This window comes from Bos indicus x Bos taurus, chromosome 25 (genome assembly GCF_003369695.1).
Source record: "Bos indicus x Bos taurus breed Angus x Brahman F1 hybrid chromosome 25, Bos_hybrid_MaternalHap_v2.0, whole genome shotgun sequence".
NCBI lineage: Eukaryota > Metazoa > Chordata > Mammalia > Artiodactyla > Bovidae > Bos > Bos indicus x Bos taurus.
The window spans coordinates 7,567,837-7,589,721 of NC_040100.1; the positions used below are offsets into that span (position 1 = coordinate 7,567,837).

Consider the following 21,885-nt stretch of genomic DNA (forward strand, 5'->3'; position numbering starts at 1 on the left):
GTTTCAAAGGAGCTTGCCATTTAAAGGAGTGTTACCATGAATCATTTGGGGAAACAAATAATTAACCCTCGATTTTCAGAATAAATATTTCAGGAGAAAAAAATCTTGGTAGTCCAGTGGCAAGAAACAAGGGAGGAACGGCAGGAGCACCCAAGGATTTTGCGTTTTAGACCCACTGCTTGTCCTGTCTGCCCCCCTGCCCTGAGGTGTGTGTCGTCAGTGTTGTTACTGAGCAGACACGTGGGTCAGTAACTTAGGCCTGGGAGGTTGCCGCCCTCTGTGCTGCTGGGGAGTTCCAGGTGGGAAGGGGGAGAAGGGACTGGTGGTCCCCACGCCCCACCTCGTTGTGACAGTAAAGGCAAGAGGGGAGAAGGCCGTTGAGCGACCAGCCACCTTCCTCCTCTCAGACTGCTCAGAGCAGACCTTCCTGGAGGGTCTCACTGTGGGGTTCCTCATGTGCTCTGGTCTTTGACTTTGTTTCCCTAGACCCACCCCGGTCAGGTATGTCTCTCCAGCCACGCTTGGCCTTGATCAAGCACCTAGCTATCCCCACTGTCCTGTGTTCTCACTGTCGTTCCCTTGGTGACCATATATCCAGGGTGGTCATCGGAAACCTAAAAGAGAAGGGCAAGGTCATGCTTCCAAGGCCTCAGTCACCAGTAGGTAGATATAATCCAGCCTATGATGAAGTGCCTTGAAGAGAACTGGATTCCTGGGTGTTCCTCTCAAGTCCCAGGGTCCTGCCAGCTGAAGGTGGTGCCCGCTGAGGAAAGGCATGTCCCTCTCCAGCCACCTCGGGCCCAGCACTTAATAAATGTTGACTGGACTGAATGGGCCCCGTCCCTCCACTGGCGTATAAACAGGCCTCATCCTGCTGACTCCCTAGGTTTGGGTTAAATCCCACGCCAGTAACTGGCCTCAAACTTTGTGTTTTATCTCCTAATCCCAGTAAACAGGAGAGGCTTAGGGTGGAGCAGCCTGGTGGGGAAAAGCCCTCTGGGGCATTGCCTTCCAGGGCATGTTTTGTTTGTTTGTATATTCTTGATTTTTTCTTTTTGATTTGTTTTTGTTTTTATTGGGCTGTAGGATATAAACTGGGAAACATCTCTGCAAGTTACATCAGGGCATGGTTTTAGACAGTGTCTTCTGTGGAGAGGGGGCTGCAGAACACCTCCTAGAAGGGAGGGACACTGCCATCCTGCCTGTCCCTGGCTCTGCCAGGGGGTCGGGGCTGGTGCTCACTTGGGCTCCTCCTGCTATGATAAGGAGGCCTCGCTGTAGCACAGATTTCCAAGACATGTGGAAGACAGGCGTGCAGAATCTTCTGTAGGTTTGGAAACCTCTTAAGTGGAGGGTGGGAGTGGGTAACTTTGGCGAGGAGTACAGAGGGGGATTCTTGGGGGTTCTGTGGTGTGAGGGGTGTGGAGGCACACGGAGGGCTCTGATGAGCGCAGGGCCTAGGACCCAGATCAGACAGTGGGTCGTCACTTTATCTGGGGCTTCAGTGCAGAGGAGCCCAACTTGTCTCTGACATCAGTTATTTCTTCTGATTATTCAACAATGGAGGACAGATTAACACTTACTGTTGAGGGAACACTTCTAGAAATCAGATGTGTGAAGATGAAGGTTGCTTAGAACTTTATTCTCAGGGGTTAAAAAAAAAGTTGGCTCGTTGGTAGGGAGGGCATCTGTGGGTTTGGACACAGACCAGCATCCTCATGCCTTACACAGTCAGCCAAGGGAGGACCAGGCTGGCGGGGCAGAGCCAGGGCCAGTGATCTTGCCGGACTTCCACCAAGTGGATTGATTCTTGATGAAAACCTTGATGTTCTTCTTTGTTCCGGGAAAGCAGAAACTGTCCTCCTAGGGTCCTTTGAGTGTCTGGTGGGTCTAACAGGCAGATGCAAGCTCCATTGGGGAGTCAAGTGAATGAGGTTATCCCCTGGCAGGGAGTTTGTGTTTTCCTAAACTAGTGCTGCCCACGGGCAACTGGGAAAGCCCAGGGCCTAGGGTGGGGGTGGGGTGGAGGTGAGGGGCCCATGGAGCAAGCCAGGAGCACGAAGGTGCCGCGGAGGGCAGAGCCCTGAAGGTTTTTTTGTTGAGAATGAAGTTCTTTCAGTTTCAGTTTTATGTCATTAGATGAATACATTGCTAGTCAATTGATATTATCGCTTCTGTCTTTTTAAACTCAAAATTGTAGTTAATCTGAAGGAGATGCCATTGCTCTGCATATTAAGTTTCATGCCTTTCTTTGACTCAAAAAGAGTCCCCTTTGAAGAAAAACGTTTTAAATTTGAATTTTGTGACTAAACATCCACTCCCTGTTGAGTTAATGATTGATAACTGAACATCCAAGACTGAGGGTATTTCTAGGTTGGGTCACTTTCTATATTTATCAGTGCAGGTGACTTACTGGCTGGTGTCATTGGGCAGATGACTTAACCTCCCCAAATCTCAGTTGCATCATCTATAAAAGGTGTAATGGCAGGGCCCAGCTCACAGGGTGTGTGTGTGTGTATATGTCTGTGTGTGTGTGTGTGTAGTACCTAGTATGTGTGTGGCATGTAGTACGTGTGTAGAGCTCCACACAGGCCAAGCACCAACAGTTCGGTTCCTGTTTGTTGTGAGCATTAATTTGGAGCACATATTACCAAACACATGAGATGCAGTTGATTTCTGCTCCTCAAAGTCAGCTCCAAGAACTTAAAAAAGAACCCACAACAAATAAAGGTAGTTTTCACCCAAAATGTTCCAAAAGTTGGTTTGTAATAACAGTTAATCACTTTATAAATATTTTCCAGCACTTTCCACGTGCCAGATGGTTTGGCTCTGGGGATAAGATCCTCTCCCCAGTCTTAGAAACTTCCTTATATTCTCACCAAGGAGGTACACCATCCTGATAAGGCACCTTAAGTGTAGGATAGTGTCTGGAATCTTCTAAATGCAGACTTTCCCCCAGAAACACTCTGAGATCAGTGGGGTTAGTTCCAAACTGCCTGTGTCACAGTGATTCTTACTGTAGGTGAACAAGGCTGCTTTCTGAGGCTTGATTCTCAACCTTTGAAGCAATGGTAAATGTTAAGGGTCACCCCCCCAACCCTGAGAAATGCACATGTTTGCACAGTTTCTCCTGGACCCCTTGAAACTCACTGGGGAGCCCCTGGCTTAGCTGCAAGGATGGCGTTGGTTGTCTCCGTGGTCTCAGCCACTGTGCTGGGAGCTCTGTATGTGTCCTCTCTTCATGTTCCTCCTAGTTGTGCCCAAGCTAGGGGCAGGAGGATGAAAGATGAGGGTGGGGGCCACATGAGAGATGAATGCTGAGGCTTCGGCTGCTGGGCAGAGGCCACTGTGCTCCGGCCTGTGGGCTGGGTGCTGGAGAACAAGAGGTGGGTGGAGGAACTGGGCCACCCCCACTGATGAGGGTCCCCCAGGCTGGCAGCAGGCACAGGTGCCTCTGTGCTGGTGACACGTCCTTCCTGCCCGAGACTGGTGAAGAGCCTGGCTGGGCTGGAGACGGCTTTCTCTGAGTTCTTGAAGCTTTGTGCTGTTAGAACTGTGGGTTCAGTGCAGGCCAAACCCCATGCCCTTTGCTCTTTTGTTGCTTCCATCAGAGCCGAGGTGCAGGCCAGGATTACCTTTGATGCCTCTGAGTTGATAAACCTAATGGCAGGTTAGATGACCAGGGATGTGGAAGGCCCTGACCGGAACCCACCTAGAATACCAGGCTGGCTCCTTATTCTGGGAAACTGAGTTACTTCCCGTGGTGGATGGGGACCGAGGTGGGGCAACATCGCTAGGGTTTCATGATTCTACCTAGGAATTGCTTTTTTCTTATTTTCCTGTTTGGTTAAATTTTAAGTTTGCTCCTGGGACCAACATTTGTCTTGATAAGGATCTTACAGCTGCTACTCGGCCGAGCTGGGACTTGAACCCAGGCCACCGGCTCCCCAAGTCAGTGCTTTTAACTGGTGCACCAGGCTGCCTCACTGACGGGCAGAGCATCCAGAGCAGTGCTGGCCCACAGGGCCCGCTCACAGGACATTTTCAGGGGGTGCCATCCCAGCCCACTGGCTGCGGCAGTTTGAATGCGATGCTCGACTATCAGAAGAAGGGTCTCCAGTGGAAGACTTGGTTCCAGGCAGAGGACAGAGATGGGTTTTGTTTTGTTGCCTTCTTCTCAACAATAGAGAAACTACCTTCTATGGGAAGGAAGAAAGGAAAGCCTCAGACTCGAGATGCCACAATTTTATCATAAAACCATCTTTGGGCCTCTTTTTGTCCTGGCAGTATCAAGTTCCTACCCCAGACCTGTCAGACTTTGGTATTAATCTGTGTTATAAGGGGTCACATCTCTTCTGTGAGGTTTAAAACTGACCTGCAATTCAGGAGCTCTCCTCGGGCATTTTCCCGCCCTGATATATTTTGCCAGAACATTTCTTGCTGTCTTGAGCGTTAATCCTCATGACACCTGGTCCACCAGGCTGACATCGCTCCTGCCAAAACGCACCTGGCCCCTTTCTCTCGTCATCATATCTCTCACTCCTGTCGTCAGGGACAGAGCTTGTCCCCTACCCTGACCAGGGCATACCTTCCTGGGATCATCACCAACACTGACCACCCTGGATTCCTTGCTGCCCTCACCAGAGAAGGTGACCCTGGGCCCGACACCAGCCACAGCACCACAGCCCCACAGCCCCGCCTCCCAGGTCAGCAGGCCCGGCTTCAAGAAGAAGGGAACATTCTCTTTCCTGCTGACATAACCGCCTGTTCACGAGTGTTCATTTCCTGAGTGCCAGAATCTTAGGTTGCCCTCTCTGTCTCCGGCCAGAGTGTTTTCCTGATTTTTTTTTTTTTTACATTCTTGGGAAACTGTTATAGAAATATCAGGAGCCGTCTTGAGATACGACTCCAGAAGAAATCTCGACCAATGGCTAAAATGAACTAGGTTTATGGATTTCTCCCCAGCTCTGGCAAGTAGGGGAGGGGCGAGGGCATCTGTTTTTGGAAAGTCCTCGGTCACTTTTTCATTGATCGGACTCCTTCTCAGTGAGATGTGAAGGCGTGCGCCCCCACCTGCGGAGGTGAGAGGGACAAGGGACGGGAAGTCGCTGCAAACTTTGTGACTCCTTTCGAGCTCCCTGTGAGAGGAGTCAGCAGGCTGGGGGAGGGAGAGGGCAGTAATATATAGTCGTGGCCTGGGCCCAAATGCATTTAGTCACTGCCTCTACAGCCTTTATATAGACACTGCTAGGAGTGACTCAGCCTGGAAAAAGAGAGTCACTTAAAAATAAAGTTGCAACTCAGATGGACACGTCCTGCATAGGCTGCCCAAGACAGCGTGGCTCAGGCTCGGTGAGAAACCCGGGGGGCACCTTCGCCCGACGTGGCCCTGCAGGGGTCCCAAGGTGAGGATGGTCATTACAGCTGCGTCATGGAATTGGCACTAGAATTAAATAAGTTCGTGTAAGACTCCCTATTTTTAAACTCTCAGGGTTCAGACATTCTTTGCTGCAAGTGGACACGCTTGCATGTTGAGCAGTGACTGAATTCTTAGCTTTCCTCTTGTTTTTGGCAAATGGACTGACCGTGGAGGCCTGTGTTGGCTTTCGTTGTTTGCATCCGTCCTCGTGAGAATTAAAAGCCAGCACAGATGGGAGACTGGAAACGTTTTCCTTGTGTCTTAGTTTTCCTTGTGTCTCATTGGACACGGGAATGGATTCACTGAAGACCCACTGCACTGATCTGACAGATTGTGACTTTTAAAGAGGAGGACCAACCAGACACACACCTAGGGACACGGGCCTTTCAAGAAGGGTAGTGATGGGAAGGAGGCCTGTAAGCTTGAAGACCAGGGAGGTGCAGATGGACACCCTCAGTGTCCCGCAGACTGCTCACACTGAGGGTCTAGGAATCTAGATGCACCCCTCTGCTGAGCCTGCAGCTGTGGTACAATCGCTTGCTTCCACTTCTGAAGAGGACGGGCCTGCAGGTCGGAGCTGTGCTTCCATCCCTTGTGTATATTGAGTACTGTGTATATTGTGCACCTTGAGTACTGTGGATGCTGAATGGTCATATTTATAGCATTCATTTAGTAATCTTTTCTTTACAAAACAGAAATAAAATATTAAAAAACATCAGCTACAGGGTGCTACAAGATTCATTTCTCAAACAGGCAGATAAAATTTCATTTAACACTTCAGTTTTACTGTGTGTGTGTGTGCACAGAGTTTTTTTTTTTTTAATTTCAAGAAATGCCTTTCTTTGGCAGTTTCTCAAAATGTTAAACATAGAATTACCCTATGAACCAGCATTTCCACTCCTAGGTATAAATCCAAAAGAACTGAAAACACATCCTCGCAAAAACTTTGTGTCTACTCAAAAAAATGTTGATAGCAGCGTTATTCAAAATAGTCAAAAAGTAGAAGCAACTCATATGTCCATCAAGAACTGACTCGATAAACGAAGTGTGATACACCCATACAATGGGCTGTCATCCAGCAGAGGAATAAGATGTTACCACATGCATGAACTTGGAAGCATTTTGCTCAGTAAAAGAAGCCAGACACAAAATAATGGCATGTGTGTGAAATGTCCACAGTGGGCAAACCCATAGAGTCAGAAAGTAGATGAGGGTGGCCCGGAGGATGGGGGTGACTGCTGGAGCTCATGGGGCTTTTTGGCGGGGTGATGAAAGGGCTCAGGAGTTAGGTAGTAGTGATGGTTGCACAAGTTTGTGAGTGTGCCAGACACCACTGAACTGTACACTTTAAAAGGGTAAGCCTTGTGGTATGTGAATTATATCTCAATTATGATTTTCTTAATGGCTTTCTTTGTGGGGTGCGGGAAATCCCTGCACAGGTGGTCTGTTCGCTTGCTTGCTCTCATCCTCTGACGCAATTCCTCCACATCAAAGGATCCTGTGGATTTCGTTTTGGCAGTAGCCAACCTGGTTTGGAAAAGGCCACTCCAATATTTGGCCCAATTATAAAGCCCAAATAATCAACTTGGATGCTTAATCATTCTAGAATCACCCACCGTTAAGTTATAAGAAGACTTTAACTAGAAAAAGTTTAAACATTAAAAGTGAACTTTTAACTGTTACCAACTGAATTCTTGAAGCCCATTTATCAGCCCAAGAGGTTATTTTCTAGTTTCTTTGGGGCCACATTATTCCCCCTCGTTCCAGAGAGACCCTGCAGCATCCTCCCAAGACACGGAGGAGGCCTCCTCTAGAGCAGAGCGTTCAGCTCAGGCTCGGACAGCTGGATCGAGTTTAGTCCTTGCTGCAGCGTTCAGTAGCATTGAGACAGAAACTTATCCTCAGTTCCTCCATATGTAGTAATATATCCTGTCTACTTCAAGACGTCATAGTGAGGAACATGTGAGATTCCTGGAAAGTAAATGGCCAGTCCTGGGCCAGACTGGAGTGGCTAGTCAGTAAACAGTGACTGGGGTATTCAGGCCGAGTGACCTTGACCAAGATCACCAAATGGTCAGGGACCCAGATCCTATACTTATAAAGGGAACTGACGGTATTCCAGCTGCTGGGCAGGTGGAAATTAATTCAGTTGTAAGGGACATATAGTAAGTAAGTGCTCAGTACACACTTTTTTTCCTGTTTCCTCCCTTCTTTCCTTCCTTCCTCCTACAAGTAGTTCTGAGCCCTTTCCTGGAGCCAGGGGCCATCCGAGGTTCTGAGATACGGCAGACACCGAGAGAAGGTTCCAGCTTGTGTTGGGGGGCGGGCAGGCAGTGACCACATAAACAAAGGACACACAGGATAATTTCAGGACAACGTGGCAGTGAGTATGGATGGGTGAAGGATCTTCAGGGAATAGGGCAGTTTCATGAATTCAAAAAATGAAAAATGACCCTTTGCCCCTCTCCCTGTTACTCTTGCTGATTTTGAGCAGGCTGTTTAGCTGTGGGGGAGGGGTGCCTGTAATTTATTCCTTTCAGCCTGATGGCCTCGGTTTGCTCCTCTCACTCAGTGACTTTGAGACACCAGATTCAGTCCCTCTGCTTCCTAAGACCGGGGAACTTTTCCATCCGGACGTCAGAAAGTTGGGTTGGTAAACATTTGAGTTGGAGGGAAGCCTTGTTCTGTTTGACTGCCTTTGGCCCAGAACAATGAATTCTTAGGTAATCAATGAAGAGTTAATCTCTCGGCCTGTGTTGGTGACACAGGGTGCGAGCAGAACCGCTCGTGGTGCCCTGACCTGGGGGCCCCTTGGTGGCATCTGCAGAACCCCCTGGCCATGCTCGCCTCCTCAGAGCGGCCTGACCCGACTCCCTCACTGCGACGTCGCAGGGCTGGCGTTCCCTTTCCTTCCTGAGCCTCTGCGCCGCTTCCTTCATCTGTCTAGCAGTTTTCAAAGGGCTATTTTAAGCCCAACAGACAGATTCTCTGAGAGTTTAATAACCGTCAGAAGGAAAAGGCTGTAATTAGATGCATGTGGCGTGGAAGTTTAGCCGAGACCATGCTGAACTGTATAACCTCCGAGCCTCCATTTTCTCATCCAAAAAATGGGAGTGATGACAAGTCTCGCAGAATTATTACGAGTCAGACAAAACGCTGTAAACGGTCCAGAAGAACCTTGGCAAATAGTGAGAGCTCAATAAATGGCCTGTTGAGTGTAGGTTATAAAAATCTAATCTTTTGAAAGAAGAAATTGTGTTCACAAGTGAATTTTAAAGCTATAAACAAACTGTACTTTTTTTTTTTTTTGGCTGCACCACGTGGCATGTGGGATCCCAGTTCCTTGACCAGGGGTCAAACCCAAGCCCCCTGCAGTGGAAGCACAGAGTCTTAACCACTGAACAGCCAGGGAATTTCCCTCCTTCCCCCAACCCCCCAAGACTGTTAAAGCATTAAGTAGACTATAGGCCTATAAGCTATAGACCTAGTTTCTAGGGCAGACTTGAATAGATTGACTAAAATTAAAATACGTGCCTTCCCTATGCATCTAGATGGTCATTTTATCTCCCTTTTCACGGGTTTTCCTGTTCATGGAGTGGAAATATTTGCCCTGGACTCTGTCTCTGGAAGCTGTGCTTTGGGAGCAGCCCATAGCTTGTCTTTCTGGTCGGCAACCTCAACCGAAGTATGTGTTGGGTGGAGAATGACATTCTCCACTTAGGTGTAGATAACCTGGGTGTAGAAAGGAGCTCACAGCCTCTTCTCAATAAACATCTTGTCATGTGCAGTTTGTTAGGAATGATGTCTAAATGGGAAAGCCTGAAAATTTGGTTGAAATTGTGATGAGCTGTTATTTATTAATGTTTATTACAGCGAAGCATTATGCTAAGTGCATCACAGTCACTCGAGAAGGCTGGTGTCTTTAGTGCCACTTTACAGAGTATCAGCCACCTGCCTCCCAGGCAGATTCCCGGGAACCATGTCATAACCACTGTGCCAAACCGTCTCCTTTTAGCTTTCAGAAGTCAATTTTTAGTTAGTTAATTGTAAGCTGTTTCTCTTCTATAAGTTAAAACAACAACTAAAATATATCTAGAGAGAAAGAGTATTGCTCTGAAGTGACATACTCATATAAAGGTCACTGCGTGTGCTGGGAGTGAATTTTGTGTGGTTAATACCCAGGGAAGAGCAGTTAGGCTGAAATCTGGCATTTACTTGAGAATGCTGGTCACCTTATGGGAACTCTTATAACCCAAAGCACAGGAAAATTTGCCCTTCTGTTTTGAGATTTTTGTCAGTCAAGAAAGAGACAATCAGATGACAAATCCCCCTGACCCTGAGATCTGTTGTCTTAGGTTTTTCTTGCTTTGTCCAACGGGGCTATGGCCATTGAGCCATAAGGATTGAACCTGGGTTTCCTGCATTGCAGGCAGATTCTTTACCGTCTGAGCCACCAGGAAAACCCAACGCATAGGAATGGTCAGGGTTAATCATTGAGCACTGATTTATTTTTTGGCTGTACCACTCGGCATTCCAGATCCCAGTTCCTCAACCAGGGATCAAACCTGAGCCCCTTGCAGTGAAAGCGCACAGTCTTAACCACCAGGGAAGTCCTGAATGCCGATTATTGACTGCTGTCAGCTCTTGGTTTAACCTGAAAATGTGAATTGCAGAAAAAGTAATTTACAAGGAGCATTACATGAACCTACCAGGCAGAGTGTAATCATTTTGTGTGTGGTCCAGTGTTTTAACAGGAAGATAATATGATATCATTAATACAGTTAAGGAATGCTGTATTTGGAATCAGGACACTTAGATCCTGACTCTGGTTCCACCACTGACTGGGTTTGAGGGCTGAACAGGCTGGTTCCCGGTCGGGTCCGCTCTGTTGCTCAATGGCCATGCAGTGTGGCCAAGACCCAACGGCCCTGGAGCTGGGCCAGCTCTTTCCCGCTGCAGCTCACTCCTGTTCGTCCTCCATGGACCCAAGACTTCTGGGCAGTCCTTTCTTCTCAGTGAATCACCTACTTTACCTCTTGGGGGTTTTCTATTTAGAATTAATTCTTCACAGCAGCAGATCAACGAGGTGATCTCATTTTATGTGGGATGGCGTGTACCGGGGCCGCTCTGTTTTGAGGGCTCTGGTCACTTCAGGGACACAGCAGGAAGAGCTCATAATAATGCCCAATACTTACTGAGCTCCAAGCACTGTTCTAAAGACTTTTAACAGTGAAAGTGAAAGTCGCTCAGTTGTGTCCAACTCTTTGTGACCCCATAGACTATAGAGTCCATGGAATTCTCCAGGCCAGAATACTAGAGTGGATAGCCTTTCCCTTCTTCAGGGGATCTTCCCAACCCAGGGATTGTACCCAGGTCTCCCGCACTGCAGGCAGATTCTTTATCAGCTGAGCCACCAGGGAAGCCCAAGAATACTGGAGTGGGTAGCTTATCCCTTTTCCAGCAGATCTTCCTGACCCAGGAATCGAACTGGGGTCTCCTGCATTGCACGTGGATTCTTTACCAACTGAGCTATCAGGGAAGCCCAATACTCACAGGAGCCCGGTGAAAGTAGGTGCAGTATTTTCTCTCTACATCAAAGAGAGGGCAACTGAGCCCCTTAGAGGAGGAGGAGGTCCCCTAGGGCATCACAGCTCAAAAGCAGAGAAGCCGGCTAGAGGTTGGGAATGCAGGCCTGCTCGTGGCGGGTTTGAGCAGCCCCTTGGGGTGGGAAAGGCCCCCCAGCCGCCTCCCCCACCCCACACAGTCCCCTGCCTCCCCAACAGCCAGACTCCCCAGCACAGTTCAGGGAGGGAGTAGTGACTGGACTGCTTCACCTGTGGGTAACTTGCATCCTGGGCCACTTTAGCTGCAGGACCCGCCCTTGGTGTTCCCTACTTCGCATTTGAAAAGTCACTGTTTTAGTTCTGAAGTCCAGGTGGGGCCCCAATTTAACCCCACATTTATTCATTCGTTCACTGACTTTCCTTCTGCCGCCAAGAGCATCTGCAGTGAAGTACCCTGAGACTGGACTCTCAGTGCCAGCTGGGCTGTTCCTGGGGAACCCCCAGCCTTGGGGAGGGGGGATGACCTCAGCTCCCCACACCTCCCACTCCACCTTCAACACTGTACCACAAGAAGGGTGCATTTGTAAGGTACTGGGTTCATTTTAACCCTGCAAACGTTTTGAATCAAACAGAACTTGGCGCACGCATCTTCTTCTAAGAAGTTTTTGTGTGAGGGAATAGCCCTCGGGCAGAAAGATTCAGGAAGTACAACTGCCTTGGCCTCCTCTGGGCCCCACTCAGAGGCCTCACACAGGATTGTACCTGCATGACATTGTCCTTATATAATCAAAGCCGTGTAACCAGGCTTATTTTTTTTAATAGGAAGTATTTCTGGCATACCCCAAAGCATAAAAACAGAACGCATAGTCCTGTGCCCTTTGTGATGACTGGCAAGATGTTAATGTTTTGTCCATTTGCTTCTGATGCCCCCGTTTTTCTTTAAAGGGAAATAAACTGTTACATATGCAGCCAAAATCTCACCTCCATGCCTTGCCTCTCCTTTCCTCCTCAGATGTAAGCTCATCCTAAAGCTGATGTTTCACCACCATACGCTTTTCACACTCACAGCAATGTTTATGCATGCATGAATAACCATAAACAATAGATATTGTTTTATATCTATATCTGTTTTACTATTTATGCACATGGAAGGCAAGTGGTATCTTGCAATGTCTGGATATATCCTCTGACACCTGGCCTCTTTAAACATTTATTCCACTGTGTTCATGAATCACAGAAGATGTGTCCATTGCCCTCCTGAGATGACACGTGGATTCTCCATTGTTGTTGACACTTATTATTACACCTGTCCTGGGGAGAGGGTTCAGGAGTTCCCCAGGGTGGACCCCCAAAAGCATGGTCTCTGATCACAGCTTGGCCAGGTGGGTGGGTGTAGCCTCGGTGGCTCCATGCCACCACCCTCTGCACCCCTGCAAGCCCCCGGTAGCTGTTCTGGCCATGCCCTCCATGGGTTTTGCTGTTCCCTTGTTTCTCATGAGGGAGAACATCCCCTTGTATGATGACTGGCCTGCACAGTTTCCTCTTCTGCATCTCAGCTGCTTGTATCTTTTACCCATTTTCCCATCGGGCTGTTGGCTGTTTTTTACTGACATGTAGGAAATTTTTATATCCAAAATCTGGATCCTCGTTGCTTACATACATGGCTGCTCTCTCCTCCCAGGGCCTGTCTCTTCACTATGTTTATGTTGTCCTTGGTCACCTGGAAGATTTTAATTTTAACGCAGGTGACTTCTCCTCCCCACCTTCCCCCCCCCACCTAGTCTTTGATGTAAAGTTTGGTTATTTGAATCTTATTTCAGAAACTCCCTTTACTGATGTCATAAAGATAGTCTCCTGTGCTTTCCTTCAATCGATCTTTGTTTTTGTGTTTTACATCAGGCCTGTATGTAGAGCATCATGTGGATGGTGATTCGATGAGGCTCTAATTTTATCTTGGTCCATTGAGGGCTCCTCACCCCAGAACCATTTACCATGGGGTCCACCTTTCCCCAGGATTAACTTTCCCACCTCTGCCAGGTACCACACCTGCCTCCAGACCCCCAGGCTGCCCAATCCCACACTGTTGTGTGGGATGAGTATTACTATATTACTATCATAATCATTTCCACACTGTTACTAAGTCTTGATATCTAGTAAAGGAACATCCTCTTGGTTCTTCAAAACCATCTGGACTGTGCTTCTGTATGACTTCTATTTGGTGTCATTTGAAAAATTCTGTTGGGATTTTTATTGCAAAAGCATTGAATTTGTAGATTAATCTGGAGAGACTTTATAAGGTGTTTCGAGTTTGGATGGAATGACTCTTGATCTTATTCTTAGGTGGGTTTCATTCCATGCTGGACTCCAGGGATCCATGAAAACCACACTCTGTTAACTTACTCTGGTTCCTAGTGTGGATACAAAATAGTCAACATTGAAGGATTGATCATTGTAGTCTGGAGCCAGGCATAAAAATAAACCCCACTCTGTTATCATAGGTGGCTGTGATTAAGATCAGGGGAAAGGTCGGCGGTGGGTCCCCTCACATTGACAGTTTTCTTCAGAAGATTAAGTGGTTCTTCATTTTTGGCCCAGGTCATCAGTAGCTTAAAGCCATTACTGTCTATTGGCTGTTTGGTTTGTCTGAAATATGGGGCTAGTCTCAGCCTATTTCCCTGGGGTCAGGTGTGTTCACATAATCAAAGTGCCAGGAACCCCATATCATATGCATGTGTGTGTGTGTGCGTGCGTGTGTGTGTGTATACACAAAGCAGCCTTCTCTGGGGAAGAATGCACAGTGCCAGGCTACAGAGATGTCCTTTTGTGCCTCTGCATTTTAAAATGTGCGTTCTTTATTAGTAGAGTGTTTTCAGGCTTATTTTTAAGACAGGCTTGTTCAGCCACAGTTGCATGCACTTTGGAAAATGACCATTTGTGAAGCTGTCAGCCATGGGCAAACTGAAGAAAAATGAAGATGCCTTTTCTGTTGATGTGTGTTCAGGGATTTTCATCAGCCCAATGCAGTTCCCATGACCTGTTCAGGCAAGGGCGATAGCTTCTGTTTCCTTTCATTAAAAGTTGAGGACGAGGATATTTTTACTTATTTTGTTTAGATGTAAGCAACCCATGGAAAATATCCCATGTATATGCAAATGGATACTTTGCCACAGTAAAGCAAAAAAAAAGGACTAGTTCTGACAGTGATTGGAGACCAAAAAATGGGGGGAAAAAATGACCTGTGAATAGGGATGAAGAAATTAAAGTGAAAAAATATGGGAAGAATAGGTTGGACTGATAAAGTGTAAAACTTGGGGTTTAACTCTTTTTGCTGTTGTTAGGGAAATGTTTGGCTTTCTTTCTCACTTTTTTTTTCCAAACCTATTTGCACTTGAAACTAGATAAAATGTTTGACTGTATTAATTTTCCTGATTATAAGTGTGGGAAAGGAGTTCCATGGTAACCCTTCTTAAGTAAATGAACTGATATGTTAGAACCAGAAGAGTTGAGAGTAATTTTTATTTTAAAATTCTTTTTGCATTAACACATCTGCAGTGTTGAGGAATATATGGAAAATTGAAATAGTGCTTCTATCCTGCCGTGTCTCCAGCATGTCAATAAATCACCTTTTTTTTCCTTTTAAAATGTCTGGCCTTGTAATTTATGTTTGCATAACCCATTACTAAATTCATAGTAGGTGTTTTAGTTGGCAGGCATTATTCCAGGAATTCTGAGGATCTTAAAAAAAAATACAGAGTCTTTGTTAGTATTTATATTTAAGTGGACACTTTCCTTTAAAAAAATGAATTAGATTAAAAAAAAAGAATTTGGAGCTGACTATTTACCTTATTCTTAAGCCAACAATATTAAAGCTCTTATTTCCACATTATCAATTGTCATGAATTTCTTAATAGACTTTATTGTTATTCTTTCTCTTTAAAATTAAAATTGGCAGAAGAAAATGATATTAAGCTCATACTAATTTCTAGATAATTTTCCATAGGTTTCATATTGCACAGAAAATAAAATTTCGTTTCCCTAATTTTTAAGTTTCTTGAATGCCACTGACCATTTTAGGAATAAAGTGAAGATGAATATATTCATTCATTTACACTGTTTGGAGCTTGAACAGAAATAGCAACGTTCAGGGTTAGTTCGCATACTTGTGGCTTACCTTTGAGACCTTCTAATTTTTAAGCAGACATTTAAAAATAATCATTATGTCTTCTAGTCCCAAGTTAGGAGAACTTTTAGAGCTTTACTTTGAAATTATGAAAAAAGTTATTTCTGTTTTGTATTGTAAAATTTTTTTAATTGATTTTTTTAAATGGTAGTTAGAAAGCCGGAAAGGACACTTAGAGTTTTCAGAAGTTTGTTGTATTTCAACATGCTTCCCTTCTCTTTTCCCAACCCCCGTCGACTGGTTAGTAACATTTTCAATATAAAATATGTATTTCAGGCCATTTGAAATCTCTGTGGCCAATCAGAAGAGAAATTGTTTCTTCCCTGGGAGCCTTAATATATTTATCAGGAGGTCTACAGCCTCTTCAGTGTCTTTGTGAAAGAGAATACAAAGTTATCAGTGGTATGTTTAAAAATTCAGAGTTTAACCCGCTCATACTCTGTTCTAAAAGTCCACTCGTGCTATAGAAGTTTGACAGCTTCTCTTACTTTCTCCTACTTTAGTTAGGCATTAAAAGAAACGACAGCTTTCTGTTGTTCTTGTTTATGTTAAAGATGTAGCTAATTTGACATTTTAAAGTACCTTATTTTCATTATAATTTTAGTTCCTTATCAGAGGTGTTTATTTTGGTGGTATTACTCTGACAACCTTCTACACTTACAGAATAATTTCTCTAGGGTTCCGAAGGTGCTTCTTCCATTTCTGCATTTACTTCTGGAAACTTTGGGCTCTTATTCACTCTTGATGGAGAGGAGCAGGGTTTTGAGAATCTGTCTGACTTCTAAAAACCCAGCTCTCAGTCCAGAGCCTTTCTTGCAAGAACAATGAAAGTGGATTACAGAAATGGTATTGCAGCTTTCAGGAGATGAGAAGCACACTTTCTGGCTTTTTGTGGAGTTCTCTTCCCCCGCTCAGTCTCCCCTGGAGTTGGTGGCCCCATCGGTCGTCGTGAGCCCTGTGGTCATGTCCCAGAAAGCGTTTCCACCAAGGGAAGGTGCTGTGCCAGAAGCCGGGAGAAAGGAAAAAGGAGGTGTTTATCGTCCCGAAGACGCCTTCCAACTTTTATTATTAACTCCTTTCCAAAGTAAACTTTCGGGTTTGTTTCAAGTCACTTCTGGCCAAAGTACAGTTGGGTTTGCTGTGTCCTCTAGGGGGAGAGGCGAAAACAGCATCACCCTGGGCGAGGACGAGGTGGGGGCCTGTTCCTTTAGGGAAGGGAGGGGGTCTGAGTGACAGTGAAGTGAGGGGGGGACTGAGAATCGGGGGGCTTGAGTAAACGCGGCCACCTCAGCAAGCCTTCCACAGCTCTGTGCAGGGCCATGGACTGTGGGCTGGGCCCTCTGAGAGGTGCTGAGGTATGTGGAGACCCCCAACTCCACCTGCCCCCCACCCTAGCCCAGTCAGAGACTGGCGTGGAATTAGATTGTTTGGATAAAGAGTCATAAGTGACAAAGTGGTAGGGGCAGTGCCCAGCGGACACTTAAGAGAATGGGCTCTGGAGTGAATGCAGGAGCCCTGACCTGGGTCAGGGCCAGCACATGGCCGTCACCAGGAGTGGACAGTCCGGGGAGGACGGCTCCAGCCACGGCTGGAGAGGCTCCAGGGCAAGGCTAAGGAATGTGGACCTTGCTCTGCCCAAGGCCCTGCCAGTATTACAGGGCACATGCCCAGGAGTGACCCGGCCCGCCTACACGTCCCAGAGTTGGTGCCACACTCTGTGGCATGGAGCATGGATGCCCCCGGAGCAAAGGTGGGGCCGGAACCGCTGGGCCCCTGCCCTGAGGGGCTCCATGGGAAACAGCTGTTCTCCCACAAATAGGAGATGTCCTGTCCACTCAATTCACACCTGTCGTGTGCCTTCTCTGGGCCAGGCACTGAGGATGCAGCAGAGAACAAAGTACCAGCCCCTGGCCCTGGCAATGTCGCATTCGAGTGGAGGAGACAGACAGCCAGCGAACAGATGGGAACGGGTTCCAGGGTATGCTGATCATGGGATGGGGAGAGAGAGATGGAGAATTCAGCAATTGCTTGGCCAAGAAGGGCAGGAGGGAGGCACAGGGTAACAAGAGAAGGTTTTAAGGGGGTGGCTTTGCCACCCTGGGGGGACCCGAGCTTGTTCTAGGCAGGGGCAGGACGGGGGGGAAGGAGAATCCATGTGTGGTGGGGTATACTCCCAGAGCAAGGTCAAGGTCACAGAGTGGAGAGGAGAGGGATCTGCGTTCCAGAGAGTGGCATCAGCTTTCCTGGAGAAGTAGGAGCCGTTGTTCTTGAAGAGCGAGCAGTAGACTGAGTTCTGGGGAAGTGGACAAAGTGTACAGCCTTGAAGACGGTTGGGGAGGGATTCAGCAGATCACAGATGGACGGACAGTGGTGGTGGCCATCTCGGGTGTGTTGTGGTGCCCAGCCACCAGGTGTGCAGAAAGGGACAGCGGGTGTCCTGTTGAGGATGGCGGAAGTCAGGTGACCGACCCTGTGGTCCCCACTGGAAGCATTCAGCCTTCTTGTCTCTTTACCAACTTGCCCTGGCCTGGATACTTTTGAAGTCTTGCCAACCAGTTACTTACAGGTCATGAAGCCAAAGTTCTCATGTCTCCGAATTTTAAAGGTTAAGAAATCAGCTTCACTTCCAGCCATGCAGGAGCCACCCTATGTCAGTTATTTTCCTAATTTAGCTAATTATAAAAATCTCCTGGGTGTGTGCTTGTTAAATAAAACTACCGTCGCTGGGCCCCACCCTAGACAGAGTGAGACATAATCTCCTGGAAAGGGCCTGGGGACCTGCCTTTAGAACCAGCACCTCAAATTCTTACTCGGGGGCTGACTGGGGCACCAGCCTCCCTCCGTCTGACCCCAGCTGGGGTGATTTCTTCCTCCACGAGGATGTAGGATGGGGAAAGCCAGGGCTGTGGTTGGGATCCCTCTGTCTCCCCACAGTGATGCTTGGGGAGCGTGTGTCCAGTGGCCACCTGAGCCGGGTGGTCAGGGCAAGAAGGCATGGTCAGCCTCAGTCATGAGTGAGGAAAGCAGCCTGTGAACAGTGTTAGTGCTGCCACTCCTGCCGGCAGCTGGGAACCTTCTCGAGGTTCCAGAAGGCCTCTGGGAACGAGCATTGTCACAGTTGCTCGGACCTGGAGGTGTTCTCCGGGTTGTCTGGTCCAGTCTGCTTATTATCGCATGTGAGGCAACCTAGGTCTGTGTCTGGCCCAGCCTCCACGCTGCTTGTGGATGGTGCTGGGCATCTAGGATTGTTTTTGCTCTGTGATCACCAGGCTTTGGCTTCGGCCTCGGTTGTTCAGATGTCAGATCCCCTGGTGGTAGGGGGTGCTCCAGAAGGAGCAGGCGCCCAGACTGGAAGTCCCCAAACCTCAGCAGGACAGCGAGTGGGCGTCCTGTAGAGATGACTCTGCATTCTGAGTGTGGTGAATGGTAGAAACCAGGTCTGCGAGCCATGCCCAGAGGAGGACCTGGTGCGGATGGTCCCTGCAGGGCTCCCCTGACGACTCCTGCAAGTACGGGCATGCCTGTGCTTGCGCGCATGTGTGTGTGCTTTGAGTGACTTAAAGCAGTTTTACAGGCAGGAGGTGTGGCTCCAGTACTGACCGTGGGTGCTAGTGCTCAGAGCTCATGGCACACCAGGCACTGTGCTCACGCACTCTGCATGTGTGTTCCACGTACTCGTCACAAGGGGCTCCAGAGGCTGGCTGTCTCGCTGCTCTGTCCTAGAGAGGAGCCCAAGGTTGGACTTGACTGGGACATAGCAAAACCAGGACATCTGAGCCAGCCGGCCTGGCCCCAGAGCCCACCTCTGCACGCTCAACACCCCTGGAGTATGGGACCCTGTGCTACCAGCTCTCAGGCCAAGCAAGTCTCCTGTTTTTCCCATTAATGATTTTAGTGATTTTCTGGCTAATTCATTTCATGCTCACTAGCTCTCTCTAGCAGATCTGATTTTAACAGACACCAAAGATTTTTATAAATCATGGGAGATGGTCTTAAGTGGAGAAAATTCTTTCTTCTTATCCACTCTCTTACCTCCTCCTCATCCCCATGCCCCACAAAAGTTGGGAGAAGGGCGAATAACAATTACCATAGTGAGTATCCTGGTCTAGGTACTCCCTCGGCTTTAAAGATACTGGTCAGTGAGAATGGATTTGACCTTTCTGGCTACACCCTAATTCCATTTGTAGTACTGGCATGAAGGTGTTGGTGTAAAATCAGTGCTTCACTTGGGGAAAATTTTTTAAAAGTCAGATTTATATTCATTCACTCCTTTTTAAGTCTCCACTTCTGTGAATTTTGGCAAATGTGTACCATTGTGAACCACCACCACAATTATTACGCAGGCCAGCTCCCTCGTCCCCGGTTCCTCTGTTCCTCTTTATAGTCAGCCCCTTCCCTACTCCCAGGCCCTTGGTGACCACCCATCTATTTTTCTGTTCCAGTTCTGTGTCTTCCAGAATGTCACAGAAGTGGTTACAGAGCTCCCAAGTCTGGCTTCTTCCCTGTAGCGTAATGCATTTGAAACTCAGCTGTGTTGTTGAAAGTACCCGTAGTTCCTCCCTCTTTAGCGTTGAGTGGAGTTCCTTTGTATGGGTGTGGACCACAGTGGGTTTAGGTTCATGCTGCACTTTATCTCAGGATCCCCAACATCCAGGCTCCTGGAAACGTTTAAAGCTGTACGCAGCCTTGAGCCCAGTGCTGCCTGATACCCTGATCGGTTTGCTAGGGAGGCCGGACAAGTGCACTCTGATTCCTGGCAAGAACAGTCATATCACTGCCCTGCCGCTTTGGTTTGCATCACCCACCCACCCTCCTTCTAAGTGCCAGGGTCTTCCTTGAAGGAGACAGGGTTAGTACTCAGTCGGTGAAGCTGACCAGTTCCTGGTCCTGTGTTCCAAACAGAAAAAGGGCTTGAGAGTCACTGGAAACAAGCTCACGCAGAGGATTCCAGCCCCCTGGTGACAGAGGCGGTGGGCGAGGCTGGAAGGCCACACCTGCACTGAGCGACTTCTGTCAGCCGGGTGCCTCGCCCCCTTTGCCCTGTGGACTGTAGATGCTCTTCCTGTATTTCCTTATGTTGTTACTTCATTCCTCTGCCCTGTACTTTCTGCTATTTGTATGCTCCGGGAGGGTGAGAACCATACCTCTGTTCCTTCTCCATCCTTGGTTGGATCTGGGATTGGTTGATCCATTAGACACCCTAGTGCAGGTGTGCAGAGCGGCCCAGGCCTCCCTACCTGGCCCAAGGATGCTGTCATCACAGCTGGGCAGGGAGTGGCGAGGGGCTCAGCAATCACTATCCCACTCCGTCACATTCTTCTGGAGAAAACCGAGGTCCAGGGAAGGACACCAGCTTGCAAAGAGTCACACGACAATCCATCAGAGGGGCCGGGACACGCCGGTAGGGTCTGCTTCCCCACTCCCCCTGCCATCAGTTGCCCCGCACAGCTCATCTCCACACCTTAAATTTGAATAGTCAGAAGGAAAAGGGCAGTGTGCCGGGCTTCCTTGAGCCAGGTGGCTCTTTTAAAGCCGGGGCTTGTTGCCAATCTGACCCCGTTTCCATGGAAGCAGCCAGCGGGGGCAGCTTGTTCCTGTCAACCTGAGGTCTGGTGGAGCCTCAGCCCCTGACGGCTCTCCAGCTCGCTCCCTCGGAGGAGGGGACCCAGGAGCCCTGTGAGAGGCTCTCTCCCTCTTGCTTTTTGCTATGGAATTTGGCTGGAAGGGAAAGTTGGTTCATTGCTCATACCAGCCTGCACTTCCCCCAGGACTGGCACAGAGTGGACTTCGTCACTGCCCTGGGGAGACCTCCTTTGGGGGCCCTGCTTAGGGGTGGGGTCCCCCTTAGAACGTGGTTCTCCCGTCGTGCCTGGAAGCTTGGCATGCCGCAGGCCATGGGGTCGCAAAGAGTCGGACATGACATAGAGACTGAGCAACATCGTGCCTGGAGATCCTCAGAGACGGAAACAGCCATCTCATACGTTTAAATTTTGTGCTACAAGTGAGCTCTTCAAAGGACTATCTCAATGGAATCTATTTCTTGAAGTTAATTTCTTCAAGCTCCCGACCTCCTTTTCTCGCGGAGACTGCCGTCCAGTGGTTGTGGTGTGATGACCCGATGGTGAGAGGAGATTTGCCTGCTGTCCTGTCCAGCAGTTTTAATGTCTTGGCATTCCTGAGCAGGGTCTGCTTCGTCTCACGCTGGGATCACGGCTCGGTAATGAAGCCTTTATTACATCCACTCGTCAACAGATAACATTCTTTGAAGAATCCTGAGTTTTTAATTACCCCGCTTAAGCCTCTGGACACATGCGTTCTGAGGGGCATTTTTGCATTGCTAAATTCCAAAGTTGATTGCAAACCTTAAAAGACTAGAAATGCTAGGAGCAACTTGCCGAGTCACAGACTGGGGAAAGGCCCACATCCTCCCCCTGCCTGCCCCTCCCCCGACCCGGTTCGCCATGCCTTTCTGTCTGTGGTGTTTAAGTGCACTTTAATCAGCCGTGCCAGCACACAGTGTCTCCCAGGTCTGTTTCTGCATTCGCTTGAGCAGAAACGTACCCAACCTCTGTTCCAGTAGGTGGAGAAAGAGGCTTCAATCCTAGAAGCACGACTCACCTACCTTTTTAGGGTATTGCAGGTTTAGCTCGAGGGCTGGAGGGCTTCCAGAAAAGTATGACTAAGGGAGAAAAGGGACTACTCCCAGAGCTAGCAGGGTGGAG

The 21,885-nt window shown here is 48.1% G+C and overlaps 1 protein-coding gene across 5 annotated transcripts in view; it reads left to right on the forward strand.

Moving 5' to 3' along the window:
* CUX1 (cut like homeobox 1) overlaps positions 1-21,885 on the forward strand; it is a 349,600-nt gene that overhangs the window by 78,391 nt on the left and 249,324 nt on the right. The gene's annotated exons all lie outside the window — the stretch shown is intronic.